The following is an 11271-nucleotide window of genomic DNA, read 5'->3' on the forward strand; positions in this document are numbered from 1 at the left end:
TGGCGATGTTTTTTTCTTGTATTTATCAAAAAAGTCGGATGGTGTTGAACGGGAATTTAAACCTTATCGCCATCTTCATAAGGGGTGTTATTGTTAGCGGCTTGATTCAAAATGTCACATGACGTTATGGCATCGCATTAACCGCTTGTCTGAATTTGTTCAAACTAACAGTTCCATCTTTTAAAATATTACAGATCGGTACTTTGCTGCTTGTCTGAATTGTTTCAGACTAACAGCGCCATCTTTTAAATTGAAACTTATATTTAAAGCAAATATGAGTTATAGAGTTCATTGAACTGGAGTTACAGACAGACATCCGAAATTATTATTTTGAATGACACTTAAATTGTGTAATCAGAGTGGAAGATTCTCTCAGTATCGCTATGGTGTAAGATTACCATCTAGAATTGAAACGTTGCTTGAAATGGCTTTGGACGTGTTTGGTGATCAGATCTGAATAGTCAGTCTCTCCCCACTACCTTCAGCCTCACAACGTATTATTACAATTGAGGATGCCATAGATTCTTTGGTTCAAGATGGTTGGGAGCAGTTGGGACTCTTATGCGGTTGGGAATAGGAAGGTGGGGAAGTGCCTGGCTATCCAATTCTGAATGGTAGTCTTTCACCACGACGATACTGAGAGTATCATCCTTATCGGTATCAGTATCAGATATCGCTATTTGCCGAAAGAAATTTTTGTTTATCCATGTACATATCGTCGGTAATCTACGATTAAACATTAAGTCATGCTTATAGTGTATTGAAACGTTATTGTTTATGTCTGTTTCGCTGAAAGAAATAATATAGATAAAAATTTTGTGTCCTGAATCCATAAAAGGTTTACCTAGCCCTAATACATTACCGAAATGGATCAGGGTAGTCCCAAGCGAATAATGCATCAATCAATTATTAAACTGAACGTACCTATACCGTAGCTTTCGTATTTTATTTATTTAGAATATCTTTATCATGGCAGCTATTTTATGTTATCGGGAATGTAAGAATAAAACAATTTTTGTTTAATATTCGGTATCCGGTATTAGACGGCTACATCAAAACTAAACGCAGAAAACTTCATTGCAACATAGTACCACTTCTACATACATCATACATAAACAGCACAATCTACACATCTATCCAGATTATGGTTGAAGGGGGAAGTGCAACACGGCATAATAAAGCAAAAATTTATCTCCATAATATTTTCAAAATGTTTCTAATATGTATTAAAGGTCAAAGATTTATTTTGATATTAGCGCAGTGCTACGGACCGCTACTATAATCTTTGTTTTGGCTTCTTACGTTGCGGTACGTTATCTCTTCTCGTTTCTTGGCAAGCGCTACAATCTTCGATAAACCCATTTGGGTAACTTCCAAAAGTTCTTCATTTATTAAAATATATAATTTACACTCCTTGCTGATGTTTAAAATATAAAATAAGTTACTAATATAAAAACACTTCCCAACCGTTAAACGGTCACACGTTGAATAAAGACTGTACAAGCTCTTCTTAAAAAAACTTCTAGTAAGAACTGGCAGCATCGCATTTTGGCAGACTGACGCATGTGCGTCTTAAAAAACTAAAACATTTTTCTGATATTTTTAATTAAATTTAACGCGTGTAATTTAATAAGAATTTCATGAAAGTTGTATTTTTGTAATTAAATAAATGCCTTACACATGTGTAGGTAAATATATAAAATCCAAGAAATCAAATTTAATTTGTTTATTCTATAGACAAGTTGAAAGTTGTAATAGTTTTCTTGCAGATTCCTTAAATAAAAGGAATGCGATTTGTAAATTTGCTATTTTGCAAAAAAAATTTAGAAATTCTGAATAAATTGTGGTTTATTGTTCAACATTTATCATGTAACTGCGTGAATTCCATGAAGATAGAAAAGTTTCTCCAATTTGCAAAGGTTTTCTAAATTTTTTTAGCTCTTCATAAATAGTATTCTTCGAAGAAGTGAGAAAATTTAAATGCCACTATTTTGTGCCCATATTAAAATTATTGTAATGACGTAAAATTTACTTTAATCGCAAACACTACATTGCGGAATCACTTGGTTCTGTTTGGTTCTATGCACAAGTTTAAACTAACATAATTTTAATATTAAAAGATATTTAATAAATTATTATAAGCAATAATTAGTTGCCTGTAATATCAATACAAATTGAAAATATCTCCTGAGTAAAAATAAATGCCGCCGACGGGAATTGAACCCACACCTCCTGATGTTTGGTCAGACGCTCTGTACCACTGAGCCACGTCTTATAAATATTAGTTTATCATTAAAAAAATATACTAAAACAAATCGTAGATTGCACGGTCCGGTTATCGAGTCAAGGACACCATTTTACATTCCCATGGCCGAACCTACCGAACCAAAAAGGTAACTAACCGATTAACTAGACATCACGCCACTCAATCTTGGCACACACTCCTTGTCTCATTCACATTCATACATAATATTCTATTATTCTGACTCTTGACATGACCCGACTCAAGTTTATGATTCACTTGATCATGCCATGTCTTCCTCGGGCGTCTAAACATCTCATTCTTTGCGGATCTTCACATTTCTCACATGATCGTACATGGTTTTACCACACAAACCCCTTAAGGCTCTGATTTCTACAGTATTCAGTCTACTAAAACAGCTTGATAAAAGGTATAATAAAAGTGAAAAATAAAAATTATAATATTTATATTATGATACCCTCAGCTTCACAGCTTCATTTATAACCTATAACTTATCACTTATAATAACTAACATAGAGCTAATATGTATTACTAATGACTGACACCTAAATTTATAACTAACCACTTACAATTTATATATCAACTAAGTTAAAATATATTTAAATAATGCATTATTTTATATATTTAATAGTAATATTTACGCCCACACGGAGTTTTCACACGTGTATGAATATACATAATAATTTAGTGGAACAGTAATCATGCAGTAATTTTTTTTAAATCTTTCGAATTTTCCAAACAACTGAAAGATTTTTGTTTTCAATTTTCTTTCAGTGAAAATATTTTTAAATTTATCACAAGATGGCGCCACTTCCGTACGCAGCTTTTAGATGAAAAATTCCAGGTTGTCTATTTATACCCTAGAGTTTGCTGAAATTATTAACTTTGCGCAGTGGCGATATCGTAACCAATGAGGTTTATCCGAGGTGCGATTATTGCTAGTTGAAAACTTTTACCAATACCCCGCCATGTGGACGTGAAATACCGTCCGCTACGGCAATTTTTGATGGCCCGTAACTGGGCTCCTTCTGCTTTAATTTGGGTTGTGTCTCCTCCTCGTGCCTCGTGTCCTGTCTTTAGAGTAATAATATACTAGAGACCGCACTAATATTTGTACAAATCGTTGACATACTCGCCAAATAAAGCTCTCCCTTTCAGCTAGAGGTGAGTCGTACTAGCTCTTCTTGGTACTTGGAACAATTGGTACAAGTATGAATAAATACCTAGTCCAAATACCTGTTCCCTAGTATTTCACTTGCTCATTACATGGGGGGGGGGATTGTTAGAGAATTTCTAAAAAAGTAATTCCCGTAAAAAAATGTGATTCCCACAACGACTTTTCAAATCCATTATGGGGGGGGGGTTGCTAGAGGATTTCAATTTCAATGGAGCAAAATAAAATAAATTTTTAAAACTTTATTTATTTCTCTCCGAACGAACCGGTTTCGGAGATTCTCATCTTACCTAACCTAATTAATTTGATAAATGAGTCTTAGCACGGAAAACTTGCTACCTAAATAAGAGGCCCCAAGATGTTAAATTATTAAATGACTGTCATCCCGTACAACGAAAGCGAATTTTCATTTTATAATGAAAATTAGAATGTTAAAATTTAAATTTCCTTGATATCTAATGGATTTTTTTCCGAGGTGCAAAGTCTCTTGTTATGATGCAGATTGCCTTTTATAGTAATTGAGGTGAAACAAAAGGACGACACAGTGCTACTAATAAAAGCTAAACATGGACGGAAATAAACAACATGGCCAACACAGATACATCAATGAACTAAAAGAAGTGGTTTGACATAAATTTACTTCTTAACGCTATGTTTAAAAAAAAATTATTATATACAATTCTGCATAAAAAACAAGGAACACTAAAGAAAAATAAATTATAATCTACTCTAAGCAAATACACAACAACATATCTGCAATATCTTGTGTTTAGTGATAGAAAGCCAAACAGAAATAAAATACCTATACATTACAGTAGACAAATTAATGGATAAAATCGTCCACACACATTAACGTACTCAAAGACAGAGTGAGGAAACTAAGATACATCATAGATTCAAAAAAATAATAATTAAAAAATAATTCCACTTAAATCATATAGGTACATATATTCATCAGAATTTCTGTTTAAAGAATTTAAAGTCAGAAAACTAAATGCATTATTTTTATATCACGTAATTTTACAAATTTACAAAGAAAATAGTCTAAATAAAACTGCACATTTTAAAATAATAGAAACCCCAGATAAACATCAACTCTCACAACTCGAAAAGTAATTAAAAAAACAGTGCAATTCAACTATAAATATCTTGGAGTGGTTTTTTTTAATACACTATCAGAAAATATTAGAAATAACAATAAAAATTTTAAATACCACCTTAAAAATACACTGAAAATATAAACAGAATACTCATAGTAAAAATAACGAACATAATATTACACCCCCACATACACAAGCCAAGCTTTATTATGGTGGTGCATCTCAACAACAAAGATTTTAAATGCCAACAAAGAACACAGTGAAAATATTTTTATTATAATATTTTATTTCTAGATGGCGCCACTTTCGTTCACAGTTCGCACAAGATAGCTTCCAATTTTCGAAAGCGAGAAATAATACATTAGCCGTGCACTAATTATGTACACTAGGTAGGAAGCGCCCGGCCGGACCTCGTCTCCGGCGATGCTTTTGTACTCTTGCTAAAACCTTTTTTAACTGGTGGACGCATACTGTCGGAATTTATTGACAATACCAGTCGAGATCGCGATCTACTAAATTCAGTATCATATCCTTTCTCGCTTATTCACCTACATAAGAAGAGTGTTTCCCTAATATTCAAAGATTAGGGAAACACTCTTCTTATGTAAGCGAGTAACGAGATGCCTATACATATGCCCCGCCCTCGGATGAATACGCGAGACGCGAGACTCGCAAGACTAGCAAGACGCGTAAGACGTCCAATACTCGCAAGACGTGCAATACTCGCAAGACTCGCAAGACGTCCAATACTCGCAAGACGTGCAATACTCGCAAGACGTACAATACTCGCAAGACTCGCAAGACGTGCAATACTCGCAAGACGCGCAAGACGCGCAATACTTAAGAACAAATACTAAGTACGAAAGTCTCTTTGAAATATCTGTTCCAAACATCTGTTCTAGTAAATACGCTTCACCTCTACTTTCAGCTCGGTTCCATTAACGTACAAAAAACAGATACAAACGATTTCTGTTAAAAACATTAACATACTGTGTAAACGGTATGAAGCTACTTTTTGGAGCGGGCGAAGTTCACACCAGTGTGATCTGTCATCGTGCGGTAGCTCGAAAGTGCAAACATATTGATATTTTTAAGTTAATTGACCGAAATTTTAAAAAAAAAACGCTATGGCTATATGTGCTATGTATGGGTGCTTCAACCGAAGCTCGAAAGGAACAAAAAAATCAGTTTTCACAGGTATTTATTAAAGAATTCATGTTTTTCACTGTATTCAATCTTTGATATCAAATATTTTATATGCTTAACTACAAAACCACAAGTAACTTCCAACATTATTTAAACAATCTTTGCACTATTTGTATCTATATAATAAACATCCATTTTGTATGCGTTTTAATGCACTTTTAATATGTTTTACTGACAAGAAATCTTGGCTAAATTATAATAATGCAACTTACCTATTTCAGTCGGCATCTGAATGTATCTCTGTCTCTTTCTCTCTCATAATATGAACGCTAATTTGTTGGTAAATGGACAGAGACGGAATAATTTTTGTCTTTGTTTTTTTTTTTCGTTATAAAAAATTCAGGGCTGTGCTGAAATTGGTTTAGTATTAAATATTTAAATATTTACAGTTTTCCAAAGGATGAAAAAAGGCTAATGAAATGGATTCGTGCAACAAATAGGGAAAATTGGACTCCCAAATACCACAGGGCAATCTGTTCCGCACATTTTTTAAGTGAGCACTTAGACACAACGAAAACAAAGGTCCGTCTAACCAGTCTAACGGATTTCGCGGTGCCTCAATCTAATTCAAGAGTACCCTTGGTTAAACAAAAGGTTTATCTGTAATTTTAATTAGAAATACTGAAATAAAATTTTTATATTAAAAAAATTATGTTTATTTTGAATTATAACATTTGGAAGCGTTATCGTCTATTTTATCATCTTTCCAAAACAGTTTTTAGTTTTCGGATACATTCAGAAATATTCTATTTATTTGGATTTTTTTGCTAAACGGAAATATTTCGACTCTCTGAAAAAATACTGTCGAGGCCTGAAGGTTTAAGTGGAACTGAAATTTATTTTATAATTTTATGCACATGATAATAACTTTCTAATTATTCATATTTATAATGTAATATATAAAAATATATATACTAGAAATTGCATTTGATTATTTACGACAAATACCTAATTGTTTTAACTTTTGACAACCCTGCATCAGTTTGTAGACCATATGCCGTTTGGTCATCTTTGGTCCAAAACCACTTACAACATTTCGCATAGTACGGTCTCTTGTATATTATTACTCTAAGGTCCTGTCCACAGACACAGGAATTAATAGACGAGAAGATAATGGCGAGGGGTAAAATCAACTGTTGAAGAACGAAGGGAGTGAAGCTGACTGTGATTCGTCAATAAATCAATCTGACAGTAAATAGGCATCTCGCATTATAATATCACCATTTACTTCTTAAAAGTAAAATCTGCTTTTGAATGAATAGACATTTTTACATGGGAGCGCAAATTACTCGCCACGTTATGAACAAATTTGCGAAGTCCAAATTCGGCAAAAAAATTCGGTTCTATTTTCAGAGTCGAATATTTCGTTTAAGTATTTAGTTAAGACACTTTTATAAATGTTCATAATTTACTTCCCAGCAACCAACCAGCTTTGTGTTTCGCGTCCAGACGTTTCTCGATGTGATAGTAACAACTGATTCATATTATACGATGTGAATATGCTTAAAATAAAGTAAAATAATTCTTATATATGGAATGTAATACGACAATTGGGTTTATACTCTTTTTCACATCTATTTTTACAAGTTTTCATAGTACAAGTCAACATTTTGCCGTGTTATTTCGTAAAATGCCTCGACCATAGCTCGACGCTAGTTCGCACAAGAATTATGACGTCACATATTCTAGATTCACGGGAGGCCATACGCGAGCCCAGCCGGCTCCAATGGAACCGGTATGGGGAGTGGGGATAATACGCTTTTAATCACTTAGGGCAGGTCTACTAATATTCATATGTCTATGGTCCTATCAGTATTTTTCTTTGTTACTGTAGAGGTGGGTTAAAATTTCCCCACTACCAAAAATTCATATGTGATTTAATAATTTTTCGTCAAGAATACCTGGTAAATGTGGTAAATTTATTAAAAATGTTTAGTCCCCGGTCCCGGTATAAAATACATAAATAAATAGTACAGTACGATAAATAGTATTTATCGTACCCAGTAAAAGTACCGGGTATTTCCATGCGATACTTTGTACTTGTGACAGATTTCCAAAACACCTGGTTTCAAAATACTCAGTATTTTATACTTATACCGGGACTAAATATTTTTAATAGGTACATTTACCAGGTATTTTTGATAGGTATCTTTGAATTAGAGGTGGGTCATGTGAAAATTCCTACAGAAAATCTTTCAGCTATGATTGGGTGTACCCAAAATTTTCTTTTCCCTTTTTTTTCTTCTTTTTAATAAGTACCACATGACAACAAGAGCTTCATCGTCGTCCATTGCGCACCATTACTGAAGAATGAGCAAATAAAATGTTTTGGTTGAATCGACAATTATTTGTTTTCGTAGAGTATGATCTGGTTTTAAGACGGATCTGTTTTTAAAACGGAAGTGTGAACAGGGCTTAGAGTAATAATATACTCTAATATATTATTACTCTAAGGAACAGGGCCGTAAAGCATCCGTTTTTAAAACGGGACCCGCCTCCGATTTGAAAACGGAAGTGGGAACGGGCCCTTACTGTCATTTTTCCTCGTACACCTTTCTAATAGGACCGAGCGAAAAGGCTTCAGTATTTTACAGTGCGACGCATCACAGCAACCGACAAAATATACCTATCTCTTTCCACCTTCCGTGGAGTGAAGAGTAAATCCAGAGTGTCAGAGTACTTCCACTCCACTCCACTAATGAAATACCGTAGGCTAAAATACTTCTTTGTCCCTTTTCCCTATGCAACGTTCTAACAGACCAGAGTGAGAAGTCAGTAGTATTTTAAAGTACGAAGTACTTCAAGGCCTGTGATATTTACAAATACTTAGGAACCAGGTATTTTGAAATTTTATCACAGGCACAAATTACGGCATGAATATACCCGGTACATTTACTGGGTACGATAAATACGCCTCTCCTCTAACTTGTGTTCAAAATAAATAATGTTTATTATTTTATATAAATGTATGGTATTGCATAATTGGGGAATGCAAAGTTTAGCAGTCACCTAAATCCGATATAAAAAGAACGTTTTTTTTGTTAAACTATCCTGTATTTCTAGGTGGAACCATCCATATACATTCAAAAAATTTCATTGAAATCGTTTCGGAGATTAGCGTGTACGAACACAGTTATAAGTGATTTATTTAATATTTAAAGATTACATTGATGGTCGAGTTATCGATTTGGAAATTTATGGATTTTTTTTAAATATTTTAAGCGAGCTGACGCGTTCCCAGCGTTTTTCGCGGTTTGGAGTAAAGTTTTGAAGTTATAAATTCTAGTATTCCTGAAAATTGAGTCTATTTTAAGGTGGAAATAATATTGTTATAGAGAATTGAACAATTATTTTATAAGCAATAATTATTAGCCTGAAACACTCATCGACATTGAAAAATCTCCTGATAAAAGATACATGACGCCAACGGGACAGGCTAATAATTATTGCTTATAAAATAATTGTTAACCTTTGTGCTATGCATAAAAAATCTTGTCTTAAACATAAGTTTACCAAAAAAAAATGAGAATTGAACAGTATACTTTTTATAAACATAATTAAATATTTAATTTGTTTGGTCTCTAGGCATAAAATTCTCATCACATTTCACAAACTCAAATGATTTGTACTATATTTTTTTTCTGCTCTAGATACATTCCATACTATAGTATTAATTTTCGATCGTACGAGTTACTTCTAATCGATATTTGTGAAGTGTATTGCTAAAAATATCTATGTTTTGAAATTTAGTATTATATTGGGCACATATACGTGGAATTGGTGAATTTTTTCTAAAGTTAGTTCTACATGTAGGTAGGTATATCAGTTAAAATAATAATTCTTACACGTAAACAATAAATAAAATAAAAATAAAATAAATATTATAAATAAATACATAGTAGGTTAGTAGCAGTTAATTTTATATTATAGTATGCTATACACAGACACAATTAAGTAACAATTAAAAAAAATAAAATTATACTAGATGAACTAAATGATGCAACTAAGACGAAAAAAATAAAAAAACACTGCAGATAATAAATAATGCATTTACATATTATTTATAAACATCAACAAATAATTAAACAACAATTAACTACGTAAGTACATAGATCTAATTACTCGTATATAATGTACATGCTAATTAAATTGTGTTATGTTTGGTTTGCGGTGAATAGGTTTTGGAAAAATTGTGTTACCTTCATTTGTATCTGTTTTTTTTAGTTTGTGTATTGGTGAATTATTAGCAGGTTGTTTCAGATAAGGTGGCATGCAGTTAAACAAGGATCTTTGTCCGTGGATGGAATGTTTTAGTGGGTGTTTTTTGAAGCCCTGGTTATTATTAACGACTGAGATTGTAAGGGAATATGTAGTTAATATTTGAAGAAAATCGACGATCTGCACAAAAACGGCTCTATACAAATCATTTAAATATTATTATTAACTAGTTTAATAGTTGCCTTTTGTGCTTTTACTATTGTATCTAGAGAAATATTAGTTACTCTTTCCCAAGACAGAAGACCATACGTATTACATAAATGCATTGTAAATAGGTAATATTTATGAGTTGCATCAGTAAAATAACATTAAGTTAAATTTGTATGGCTTTATTAACAAAAAAACTTTGATGTCCGTTGCACGACAAGATATCAGCATAATATTATTATTGTGGAGAACTAAAATAAAGTTACATTGTATGTAGAGTTTATTTACATACGTTTAGTCATCTGTGACGCTGGGCGATATTTAATTTAGTCTCACGCGTTGACTCTAGATGGCATGACTTACGTCTACGGCTCAGTCGCGTTTGCTTTTAACCGGTCGATAAATAGTGTGGATGCCGGTTTTTTCGGTAGGACTGTACTTCACAGGATCATTTCTGTAGTACTTCCTCCCTCGTAACGTTTACACTCTACCAGAGTTACACTCCGTGATGAAGAGACGTGGCGCGGTTCCTTGAGCGTGAGGCAGGTCAGGAGTTAGCTGCAAAGCAAATTCCTGACCATCGATGATCGTTCGCTGTCTGAGTTTTCTCAGACGGTTAGGGGACCGACGCTTTCTGAGCGGTCAATTTAATTTTTGTTACGTTAATCACTTATTTAGGGATCACTTCGGTGGGCCGCTCATTGCTTTATGGAGTATGATTTGCAGAACAAATGTTTTCGTATTCAATTTGTTCGTATACTTTCCTTACCTTCTTTCAAATTATTCTCCGAGAAGCAGTGAGCAGCGCCTAAGCAACTTAACCTATCCTAACCCAACTTATTGGCCATCGTATTGTTGCCAAATTGTAAGGAATTCCTATTATGTGGATTGTGGGTCCTATGAGTACTTTTCATTACTGGTTACATTGGTACAAGTTAGAGGTGAGTCGTATAGAGGTGAGTCGTACTAGCTCTTCTTGATACTCGGAACAATTGGTACAAGTATGAATAAATACTTAGTCCAAATACCTGTTCCCTAGTATTTCACTTGCTCATTACATGGGGGGGGGGGGGGGTTAGAGAATTTCTAAAAAATGTCATATA

General features: G+C 33.4%; 2 non-coding genes across 2 annotated transcripts; both read left to right on the top strand.

Moving 5' to 3' along the window:
- The first annotated feature begins 3144 nt into the window (after window positions 1-3144).
- LOC149413371 (U4 spliceosomal RNA) lies at window positions 3145-3285 on the top strand. Its single transcript, XR_016304534.1, has one exon. It is a non-coding gene; the product is annotated as a U4 spliceosomal RNA (small nuclear RNA).
- Window positions 3286-10597: 7312 nt separating this feature from the next.
- On the top strand, window positions 10598-10811 carry LOC149413372 (small nucleolar RNA U3). Its single transcript, XR_016304531.1, has one exon. It is a non-coding gene; the product is annotated as a small nucleolar RNA U3 (small nucleolar RNA).
- Window positions 10812-11271: the final 460 nt, after the last annotated feature.

The sequence above is a fragment of the Hesperophylax consimilis genome, chromosome 22, assembly GCF_061612785.1.
Source record: "Hesperophylax consimilis isolate HC1 chromosome 22, BYU_Hcon_1.0, whole genome shotgun sequence".
In the NCBI taxonomy this organism is placed as follows: domain Eukaryota; kingdom Metazoa; phylum Arthropoda; class Insecta; order Trichoptera; family Limnephilidae; genus Hesperophylax; species Hesperophylax consimilis.